The sequence below is a fragment of the Cupressus sempervirens genome, chromosome 3 (genome assembly GCF_028749045.1).
Source record: "Cupressus sempervirens isolate cs-2001-9-10 chromosome 3, ASM2874904v1, whole genome shotgun sequence".
In the NCBI taxonomy this organism is placed as follows: Eukaryota; Viridiplantae; Streptophyta; class Pinopsida; order Cupressales; family Cupressaceae; genus Cupressus; species Cupressus sempervirens.
This window is the reverse complement of record NC_143120.1, coordinates 89574020-89585702: the sequence shown is the minus strand read 5'-3', so window position 1 is coordinate 89585702 and position 11683 is coordinate 89574020.

The following is an 11683-nucleotide window of genomic DNA, read 5'->3' as shown; positions in this document are numbered from 1 at the left end:
GATTTAGCCAAGGAAATGCCACAAACCAGTCCATAGGACACAAAATACGCAAGTAAATAACCAAAACCTTTCACAGCAAGGATATAAATTGCAGGAGCTAGCGAACAACCTTGTTTGATGGAACAAAAAAGACCAAAAGCATCTAATTGTGAATTTTTGATGGTAATGCAAGCATTAGCATCCCCAAAGAGAATCTCCATGGAATGGAGGAAGTTGGGGCCAAAACCCAGAGCCTGGAGCATAGCCAAGATGAAGGGCCATTTAATGCAATCATAGGCTTTAGAAAAATCTAGCTTTAAAAAGATGGCTTTTTGATTAGACTTGCGAGCCCATTCCATTGCCTCCTAGATAGAAATGATGTTGCCAAGAATATATCTAGACTTGATGAATCCAATTTTCTTTAGTTTTACAATTAAGGGAAACATGTGCCTGATTTTGAGAGAGAGAGCCTTGGTAATGATCTTGTATGACACATTCAGAAGGGTAATGGGTCTCCAATTGCATATATCCTCTAGATCACTAGCTTTAGGTATGAATTTGATATTTCCTTATTTTATAATGGCTCCTAAGCTTTTAGAGTGATAGGCTTCAAGATAAACTTGGTGTAGGTCAGGACCTATATGCTCCCAGAGGTGTTTGTAGAATTCACAAGGGAACTCATCACACCTAGGGGACTTGTCATCCGCCATGGAGTAGACTACCTCTTGTCACAAAGAGAAAGAAGTTGCTCATAGAAAGTGCGTTTCTCAGTTGCTAGATGGTTTGGAGTAACAGAAATACACTTTTTGAGAGCTACCTCTTGAGCAACTGAATTTCCTTGCGAAGCAAAAATGTTCTCATAGTGATGAACAAATGCTTGCAGGATGGTGGGGAGACTAGATAGAACAAAATTTCCTTGTTTGATTAATTTAATATCAACATTGGTATGACAAGCCCGAAGAGCTTGAAAAAACTCCTTCGAGGATTTGTTGCCAACCTCCAACAAGTGGAGATGGGCTTTGATTTGAACTCCCCACGCAACATAATTATTAGTAATTTTCTTATCATGGCAAAGCTTGACAAGCTGAATTTGCAAGTCCACATCAAAGGGATTGAGGGTGAGGATCTCAAAGGCTTTTTTGAGGGCAAGTGTGTTGGCCCTCATAGGACTATTTGCGAAACATAGCCAATTGTCACCCATAAATGCACAAGAACCAAACAACTCTGGTAATGGCATCATTCCACCATTAAATCCAACCCCTTTGAGAATGCAAACATGGCTCCAAGTTCCAAACACATAGGATGTGCGAAATGGTGGAAGCATGCATTAGCACAGATGTGTTGAGGAAGAACTAAGACTTGGCCACCTTTGGGATAGCGATTTGCTAAGAAATGACAAAATAGATGAGGTAGTGGTCAGATAACGTCACATCGGGTAGGGGAATGATAGGTAAATATTGATCCTCAAAAAAGGAGAAAAAAAATTGCGCAGTGATCATAGCATGATCAAGGCATTTTAATATGCAGTCAGAGCTAGCTCAAAAGTTGGACCAAGTGTGTCAAACCCCACTATCTTGGTGGTGGTTGGTATTGAGATCAAAAATCCCTAATTTATTGTGCATGTAATACCAGGATTTTCTTTCCCAACTGTCCAATGAAAAGGTAGAATGTCATCTTTGTCAAAGGCCACTTCAACCGTATTAAAGTCCCCACACATAACCCAAGTAGCTGGAGGCAAGTTTTCAGCCAACCAAGCCCATATCTGGGATCTTTCCATAGCATCATTGGAAGCATAACATTAATGACTTCAAAAGAAAGATTGTTAATGGAAAGAAAAAGCCAAATAATTCTATGCATGGGGTCATAACCATGTGAAATAACAATAGAATGAAGGTTAGGTGACAGGAGAGTAACTACACCACCTCAGTCGGCTTCGTGTTGGGAATAAAACATCACACCATCTTGCCAAATTACGCAGCATGCTAAAGCAAGCATGAAACCAAAAATTTTAACTTCTTGTAGACAGATAAAATATAAATTACCAAGTCTATGACGGACATCCCAAACATAGTACTTTCTGGGGAGGTCTATGAGACCTCACATATTCCATGATAGGAAGTTCATGAGAACTCTTACATATCATCTTTGTCCTCAAGAGAGGAGTAGCTATTCTGCAAGAAGGTAGAAATATGGTTGAAGTCAGACGAAAAATCCTCTAAACTTATAGCATGACGTTTCACCTCTGGTATCTCCACATGTCCAGGAGGACTGTGAGAACATTGTGTTTCTGGTGGAGCTATGGAAGAGGTAGTAAGAGGAGTTCGCACCCCAACCAAGATAGAAACCTTGGCAGCTGCCTTAATCCCGTACGAGCCAACAGAGTTTGAATCCTGTGAAACTCTAGAAGCAAGTCCTTTGTCCACCGCTTGCATCTCTACTCTGGTGGGAGTTGATGCTCCTATAGGGGTAGGAGGAACTATGGTGACCATAGCATAGGACTACTTGGGGGGCAAGGGATTCGAGGGAGCCTTGCTCTTATGCCCAACAGTAACCTATTTCTCTTTTTTGCCTTTAGCTTGTTTGACAGGTGCCTCTTTAGGCATGGACTTGACCCTAGGTGTATCCAGAGGGTAGTCCTTGATCTTATGTTCCATGGACTGGCACCTATAATAGGTGTTGGGGAGGTTCAAGTAAAGAACCTTCTAAGAGAAGATTTTGGTCCTAATCTAAATTTCCACAAAATCCTTGAGATCCTTCGAAAGATCCACCTCTATGCAAACATGTCATTGCATGCGGGCATTGAAGAATTTCTCAAGCTCCTTGGTGACAACTTTTCCAAGGGATTTGGCAATGGACTCAATGAAAGGCTAGCAAGGCAGGGATAGACCTGGGAACTCAACCCATATAAGAACCCTAAGCTTTTTATCATCTGAGACTATGAATTCTCGTGAGCAGTTCTGAAAAACAAGCAAGGAGGAATGCACAGACCATAGTCTGTTGTTAAAGACTATGTCTGCCTGCGAGTGGTTAGTGAAGAGAAATAAAAAAGAAACCTTTGGTAAGGTTTTGCATAGCATCAAGGCAGACTCCACGAGGAGTCCAGCTCTTGCTAACTCATTCTCAGAGCATAGCTTCAGGGGGAGTCCTACCAACAAAATAACCTATTAAGGCGTGCTATTCTAACCAATCACATGTAGCATCAAATTCTTGCAAAGGAAGGATAATGTCAGGATTACCTCGTGAAAAACCTTCAGGAAAAACTTGTGTTGATGTTTGTTCTATGGAGGCGCCATGGCAGATCGAAGTAGCAGCATGAACACTAGTAACAACTGGTTCACCGCTGGCCAAAGCCATTATATCTAGCCTTAAAAACTCCTACAATAAATGCGGTGTGACAAGTAGAGCTAACAAAGGGAAAGTTCATATGAAAAGCCATACACAAAAAAGATCGCATGAAGCAAGAAACCCTAGCAGAGTGAAAAACTCCCTCGAACCGTTTCCTCTCACTAATTTTTCCATACATATTATTTTTTAAAAATTATCACTAAATAAAAGGAAGTTGAAAAACATAGTGAAGTTGTGTCACTTTTCACAGTAAATAGTACTTGCTACTTTTTCCCAACCCTCTTTTTTAGCTACTTAAAATTAAGCATAAATTGCATTTAAGTAGGCCACATGAAGGCACGAGGTTTAGAATGTTAGTTAAATTATGTTTTTGTTGTCCCCAACTAGTTTCAAATCCTTTAGTGCACAAGTGACTATTTTGGACGGGTGATCCACATTTCCATGGTGTTATCTTCACTTTCATTTATGAATAAAGTAAATAATTTTTCTATATATTGTGGCGCTATTAATTTATAGAGATTACATAATTAGAAATATAATTTTTGACTTTTTAGTATATGATAAGTTATAATGCATAAGTTTGATCTTTAAGTGTTCCATTTATTCTGAGATGGATTCGTGTTGAATTACTACTAATGAAATATGGATCAATGAGTTTAACTCAAAAGGTACTATGGGGTTAAATCCTGATAGCAATATCACAACTTGACTTGCTGTGAAATTTATCTCCTACTTATTAATTGATGAGCTTAAGGGGCTTTCTAATGAATGGTTCATAAGGCATATCACTTGGTGAAGGTTTTGCAAATGAGGTTGCTAGCATAGTGGGTTTAACCATGGAGGAAACTCTCTAGTTAAGCATGCTCAAGATAGTGTAGTACTGGGATGAGTAACCTCTGGGGAAGTCCCAGTGCTTCACCTATGTGTGCATAACCTAGATCCAATGAGTGCTAAGTGTTTCATTTATTCTCATGAGAGTATTACTCATGAAATATGGGTCAATGAGTTTGACTCAAAAGCTACACAGTGGAATCCTGATAGCAATATCACAATTTGACTACATGTGAAAATTATCTCCTACTTATCAATTGATGAGCTTAAAGGGCTTTCTAATGAATGGTTCATAAGACATACTTGGTGAAGGTTTTGCAAATGGGGTTGCAAGTAGAGAGGGTTTAACCATGGAGAAACTTCGTAGTTAAGTGTGCTCAAGCTGGAGTAGTACCGGGATGGGTGACCTCTGGGAAGTCCCGGAATCCCTTGACTTAAAAACTACACAATTAAATCCTGATAGCAATATCACATTTTGTTTTAAGCCATTAACTTTTTTAATCCATAAATTAAATTCATAAACTACACCATGCATGTAAAATTTCACGCATCATATTTCCTAATATACTTATGCATATAAGATACTAACACACAATCATGTACAATTACAAATCAAATTTTTCCTCTAAGATTTGACAAATACTATTTTAAATCGGTCAATCAACATTGATACAAAGGTAAAATAGCCATACATGCCATAACATGTGTTAAGGATAAAAAATTCTTCCTGAAAAATCATATATCATGTAAACAAATATGAATATATGAATCTGAACTGCATAGGAGACCAAAATAGATTTTGACTTGAAACTCTGAACGATACATGAGTATCTGGAACCAAGTAACTGATTTGAATTCATCCTTACCACCATTTCCCGATAATGATTTAATGGTTAGAGAAGGTTACAAGGGTATTTCTGAAAATATACAAATAATGATCATTGATTTTTTTTAAAGGCACTATAATATTCGAAAAAAATGTTAGTGTGGTTATTGGATATCATAAAACTCCCCACTTTCAAATTGTTATGATAAACATCTCCAAAATATTTACATTTTTTCCTGCTCCAAGTTAAGTACTTCATATGAGATCACCATTTCATTAAGTTTTTCACTATGGCCTCTGCAATCACCAATCCTATAGATACTTTAACAAAAAAAAGTAGAGATTTCCTTACTTAAAATTTTTCTTTTGTTAATGTTCATAATCAAAGTTTCACTCGGTTAACTTATCCATTTTATATCTTTTGGAACAATATAACATATAAAATTCCTAGTAATAAAAAGTAAAGAAATATTATAAATTTGACTGATGGCTCCCAGTCTACCTTTGTTTGTTGGGCTATGATTTGGATGAAATTTATTAGTAACTATCATAATCAAATTTATACTTTACGATTCAACTGTAAATTTTCTTTACATGCAGATGATTCAATATAAGCTAATCCATTCTTCTATATACTTGGTCTTGAATTTGTTTGATAATTGTCTATAATTTTGTGTATCTGAACCATAGACTAAAGTCAAAATCCTTGTTATTTAGTTTCCTTATTTTCTATATAGTTTTCTCTGACTCTATTCCTGGCATGATGGCAGTTTTGATTTATGAGAACTGTGTGAGAAATATTAAAAATTTCAATCACAAAAATAACCCTAAACCTAAAAATCTGCTCGGAAACAACTATTATCGAGTGCCAAAATTTGCTCGGTAACAACTATTACCGAGTGCCAAAATTTGCTCGATAACTTAAGAAATCAAGTGATAAGAGAGTTTATCGAGTGAGCTCGGTAAATGAAGGGCAAACAACTCAGTAGCCAAAGGATACCGAGTGAGCTCAGTAAAACACACAACTTGGTAAGCAAAGGATGTCGAGTGAGCTCGGTAGAGGAAAGCACCAAGTGAGGTCAGTAGCCAATATAGGGAGGAGCTCGGTAAAGGACGTTATCGAGTGAACTCTGCCTGAACTGCAGATGACTTCTACCAAAGACAATACTAAGTGAAAACTTATGACGTGAATATGTTCACCATGAAAACCAGAGACCCAAAGCTTGAGATACTCAACAATAAACTTCACAAATGCAATGAAAAAGAAAAGAGAAAAAGATTCAAGTATGCCTGCTTGCTTTCTATTTAACTTTGAATCAAACTAATACAAGATCTGGGAGCATTCGGCTTCAACCAAAAAACCCTAAAATAACCCTAAACTTTAAACTGATAAAACTTCAAACTTGCAGCTCTAATGGCGGCATAAAATAATACTTGGAGCAATTACTACTTCAACAGGTTGAAACCAATAAAATACAAACTTAAAAAATGATGGGAAGAAGCACGTGCAACTGCAAGCACGACAACAATTCCTCCTATCTCTGTAATAACTAATCTGTTGATCACCTTTTTCTTTCTGCCTTCTCTACTCTGCAACTTCTAAGCTCTTCAACTTCTTCTCCTTCTACTAGGTCGAATGAATCTAATCATTCCTTTTTTTATACTTGCAAAAAAATTTCCCCCTCATTTTTGAATTCAAAAATTTTCACCTACCATGCAATAAATTCATTTGATCATTCTGCAAGCCGTCAGGAAGGTAGGTGGGCATTTGGCTCCAGGGAGAAATGACCAACCACAATTAATATTTCAACACTCCCCCTTTATCCCGAGCCAAACAAAAAAGGATCACTACTGATCCAAATCAACTACACCAAGACACTCTCTTAAGTGTACAAAAGTTCCAATCCCTAATGGCTTGGTAAAAATGTCTGCTAGCTGCTGCTCAGACTTACAAAATTCCATCTTGATATCCCCATTCTCCACCAACTCTTTGATGAAGTGATATCTGATATCAATATGTTTACTTCTCCCATGGAAGACTAGATTCTTGGACAATGCAATAGATGAAATGTTGTCACAATAAATTGTGGTTCCATCCTCTTGTCTTTCATTCAAATCTATCAAGATCCTCCTTAACCAAATAGCTTGACATGCTGCTGCATTTGCTGCTATGTATTCAGCCTCTGCTGTAGATTGAGCAACAATAGGTTGCTTCTTGGATGCCCATGAAATTGCACCCGATCCCATATGAAACATATATCTAGAAGTGCTCTTCCTATCATCTAAACTTTTAGCCCAATCACTATCCGTGTAACCAACCAACTTGAATTCATCATTTGCAGTATACAAAATCCCAAATCCCTTGGTACCTTTCACATACCTTAGGATCCTTTTTTTCGCTTGCCAATGGGAATCCTTTGGTGTTTCCATAAATTTGGAAATTAAACTTACGACATGCATTAGGTCTGGCCGAGTTGTAGTCAAATGCATTAAACTTCCAACCATACTCTTGTATAGTGTTGGATCCACTCTTTTGCTAGAGTCTTCCTTGCTCAACTTTAGACCTATTGCTGTGGTGTGGGGGTTGCCTTACTGTTCTGCATTTTAAATCTCTCCAAGATCTGCCCTGCATAATTTTCTTGAGAGATGAAGATGCCATCATGCATTTGTTTTACTTCTATGCCTAGAAAGTATTTCAAGAGACCTAGATCTGTCATATCAAATTCACTTTTCATGACCTCTTTGAATTCACCAATTAGAGCTTTTCCATTTCTAGTAAAAATCAAATCATCTACATACAAGACAAAAATCAAAACATTTCCATTTGCTGCCTTGATGTAGAGAGTAGGCTCGCCATTGCTTTTGCTAAAGCCATTGCTCATCAAATATGAGTCAATCCTGCTATACCATGCCCGTGGAGCTTGCTTGAGCCCATAAAGAGCTCTCTTCAATCTATATACTTTATTTTCTTCACTTGCAACTTCATAACTAGGTGGCTGCTCCACATATACTTCTTCCTTCAATACACTATTTAAGAAGGTGGACTTCACATCCATTTTAAATACCTTCCATTTGTGCTGAGCTACAATTGCTATGATAGCAGGCACGGTTTCCATTCTTACAATTGGGACATAGGTCTCATCATAGTCTCTGCCATACGATTGTTTATAGCCCTTGACTACCAGCCTTGCCTTATGCCTATTAATCTTGCCTTCAACATTATATTTGGTCTTGTAGACCCATTTCACTCCAATCACTTGCTTCTTGGGAGGCAATTCAGTTAGCTCCCATGTCTCATTCCTTTCTATAGCATCTATTTCTTCATCCATGGCCTTACACCATTTCTTCTCCTTAATAGCTTCTTCAAAATATATTGGATCACTATGAGAAAATAATGCAAAATTAACACTCTCATCATAATCTTCATACCTTTCATCTTGGTATATCTCCCTAAGACTCTTGGTCTTTCTTGGTAACAGGGAGGAGAGTGTGGGATTAGAATCTTCACTGCTGCTGCTTGGCACTAACACTCGATCATGCCTAGAGGAGCTCGATAATGACTAAGGATGCTTTCCTTTTCTTCTATCTGCTCCTTCTTGCTGTTCATCAGCATCCTCTTCACTTATAATTGGCACTTTACTTGAAGTGCTCGGTGACTCATCAATGGAACCATACCAAGACTAATTTTCAAGAAATTCCACATCTCTTGAAAGCATCATCTTGTTGTTCAATGGGTCATATAATCTGTATGCCTTTGATTTGGGGTTGTACCCTGTGAAAATGCATTTCACACCTTTGTCATCAAATTTCTACCTTTGCTCTTTAGGCACGTGTGCATATGCAACACATCCAAACACCCTTAAGTGTTCAACTGTCCATCTTCTTCGTGACCATGCTTCCATTGGAATTCTATCATGGACTGCCTTTGTAGGACACCTATTAATTAGGTAAGCTACTGTTGCCACAGCCTCTCCCCAAAATTCAGTTGGGAGACCTTTCTCTTTCATCATGCTCCTTGCCATTTCAACAATGGTCATGTTCTTTCTTTCAGCCACACCATTCTGCTATGGTGTATAGCTAGCTATGAGCTCTTTCTTTATGCCATGTTTCCTACAAAAGTTTATAAAAGAATTAGAGGTATACTCCCCTCTTCTATCTGATCTAAGGACTTTGATATAGTGTCCACATTCTCTTTCAGCCTGGGCTTTAAATTCTACAAATTTTACAAATTTTTTAAATGCTTCAGATTTGTTCTTTAAGAAATACACCCATGTCCTACGACTAAAATCATCTATAAATGTTATAAAGTAAGTACTCCCCCCAATGGAAGTAACTTGTATAGGACCGACTAGGTCAATATGCACTAACTCTAATGGATATCTAGCCCTCCTAGAATTTTTAGAATTAAAGGGAAGCCTATGTTGCTTTCCCAAAATACAAGCCTCACACTTGTCACATGAATTTTTTGTACGTGGCAAACCTTCTACCATTCTTTTATTTGATAACAAATTTAAACCAGCATAGCCAAGATGACCATACCTGAGGTGCCATAGTCATGAGGGGTCTTCAATTACACTCCTTAGAGCTGATTGTGTGGGAGGTGTTGTACCAACTTGAGATGAGAAACATGTCTCTATTCTCAAGGGAAACATTTGGTTGTTTGTCATTTGAACTACTACAAGTAAGTTCTTGCTCCCATCCTTTTCTTGAATGATACACCTGTCATTCTCCATCAGTACTTTCTATCCATTTTGAATGAGGCGACCAATGCTCATCAAATTGTGCTTCATACAAGGGGAGAAATACACATTTTGTATTTCCTTCTTCTCACCTTTCTTGGTGCGAACCATAATAGATCCTTTTCCCACAATTGGTAGGGTTCCATTGTTACCCATCTTAATCTCAAATTTGAAACTCTTGTCAATGAATGAAAACAAAGTTTCATTACCACTCATGTGGTTGCTACATCCACTGTCGAGGTACCAAATCTTAGGGCTTCTTTCTTCACCAACATTACACATGATGAAGGCAGCGGCATTGTTTCCACTTGCCACATTCACATCAGCCACATTTGCTTGTCCTAACTGATCATTCTACTTCTTCCAGAATTCATTTGCATAATGCTCATATTTATGACAGTAGTAGCATTCTACATTACTCTTATTTGAGTTGTAGTTTTTCTTACCTCCTCTTGAAGTATTTTGTGAGCTACTTACTCCATGTGCTCTTCTTGAGCTTTTTGCTGTGCAGCATTCCTTTGTCCTCCATTACCTCAGCCTCTGCCTCTGGAGTTTCTGCCTGAGCCATTTCTTCCTCTCCCCCTTCCTCTTGGATTTGACTGAGCCTTGAATGCTTGCTCTTGGGAAGAAGAAGATGTGGATCTGTTGATCCTATGCTCATGGGTTTGAAGTGTACCCATTAACTCATCCATTTTCAAAACAGTGAGGTCTTTTGCCTCTTCTATGGTCATGACCAAGTTATCATATTTATGAGGTAAACTCCTCAATATCTTTTCCACTATCCTTTGCTCTGGATAGTCTTCTCCATTTGACTTCAGCTAGTTAATCACATTGGAGGTCCTTGAATTGAAGTCTGCAATTGATTCATTTTCCTTCATTTGAAGGTTCTCAAACTCCCTCCTTATATTCTATAGCTTTACAGTATGGACTTTATCAGTCCCCTTGAAGTTTGTCTCAAGGATATCCCAATCTTCCTTTGCATAATTTGCTACTGCAATCTTTGGTAATACTGTCTCTATCATTGCTGCTTCAATAAGACTTAATGCCTTAGCATCCTTCCTCCTTGACTCTTTCAAATGAGTCTTTTGTGCATTTGTGAGGGCAGCATATTGAGTTGGATCAGTCACATCATTGAATCTATTAACTACAAACTCTCACAAATCATTTGCAACCATAATGGTCTTCATCTTCTTTGCCCATGTATTATAATTTTTCTCATTAAAGGATGGTGGCTACTACCATATCTTTCTTGCATCTCCTGCCATGATAAATATCCTAGAAAAAAAATGCCCTAACTCACTATGGATGTGGGGCCTCAAAGCTCTGATACCATGTGATAAATGTTAAAAATTTCAATCACAAAAACAACCCTAAACCTAAAAATATGCTCGGCAACAACTATTATCGAGTGCCAAAATTTGCTCGGTAACAACTATTATCGAGTGCCAAAATTTGCTCGATAACTTAAGAAACTGAGTGAAAAGAGAGTTTACCAAGTGAGCTCGGTAAATGAAGGGCAAAAAACTCCGTAGCCAAAGGATACCGAGTGAGCTCGATAAAACACACAACTCGGTAAGAAAAAGATACCAAGTGCGCTCGGTAAAGGAAAGCACCGGGTGAGGTCGGTAGCCACTAGAGGGAGGAGCTCGGTAAAAGACGTTACTGAGTGAACTCTGCCTGAACTGCAGATGAATTCTACCAAAGACAATACTAAGTGCAGACTTATGATGTGAATATGTTCACCATTAAAACCAGAGACCCAAAGCTTGAGATACTCAACAATAAACTTCACAAATGCAATGAACAAGAAAAGAGAAAAAGATTCAAGTATGCTTACTTGCTTTCTATTTAACTTTGAATCAAACTAATACAAGATCTAGGAGCATTTGGCTTCAACCAAAAAACCCTAAAATAACCCTAAACTTTAAATTGATAAAACTTCAAACTTTAAACTTCAAAATTA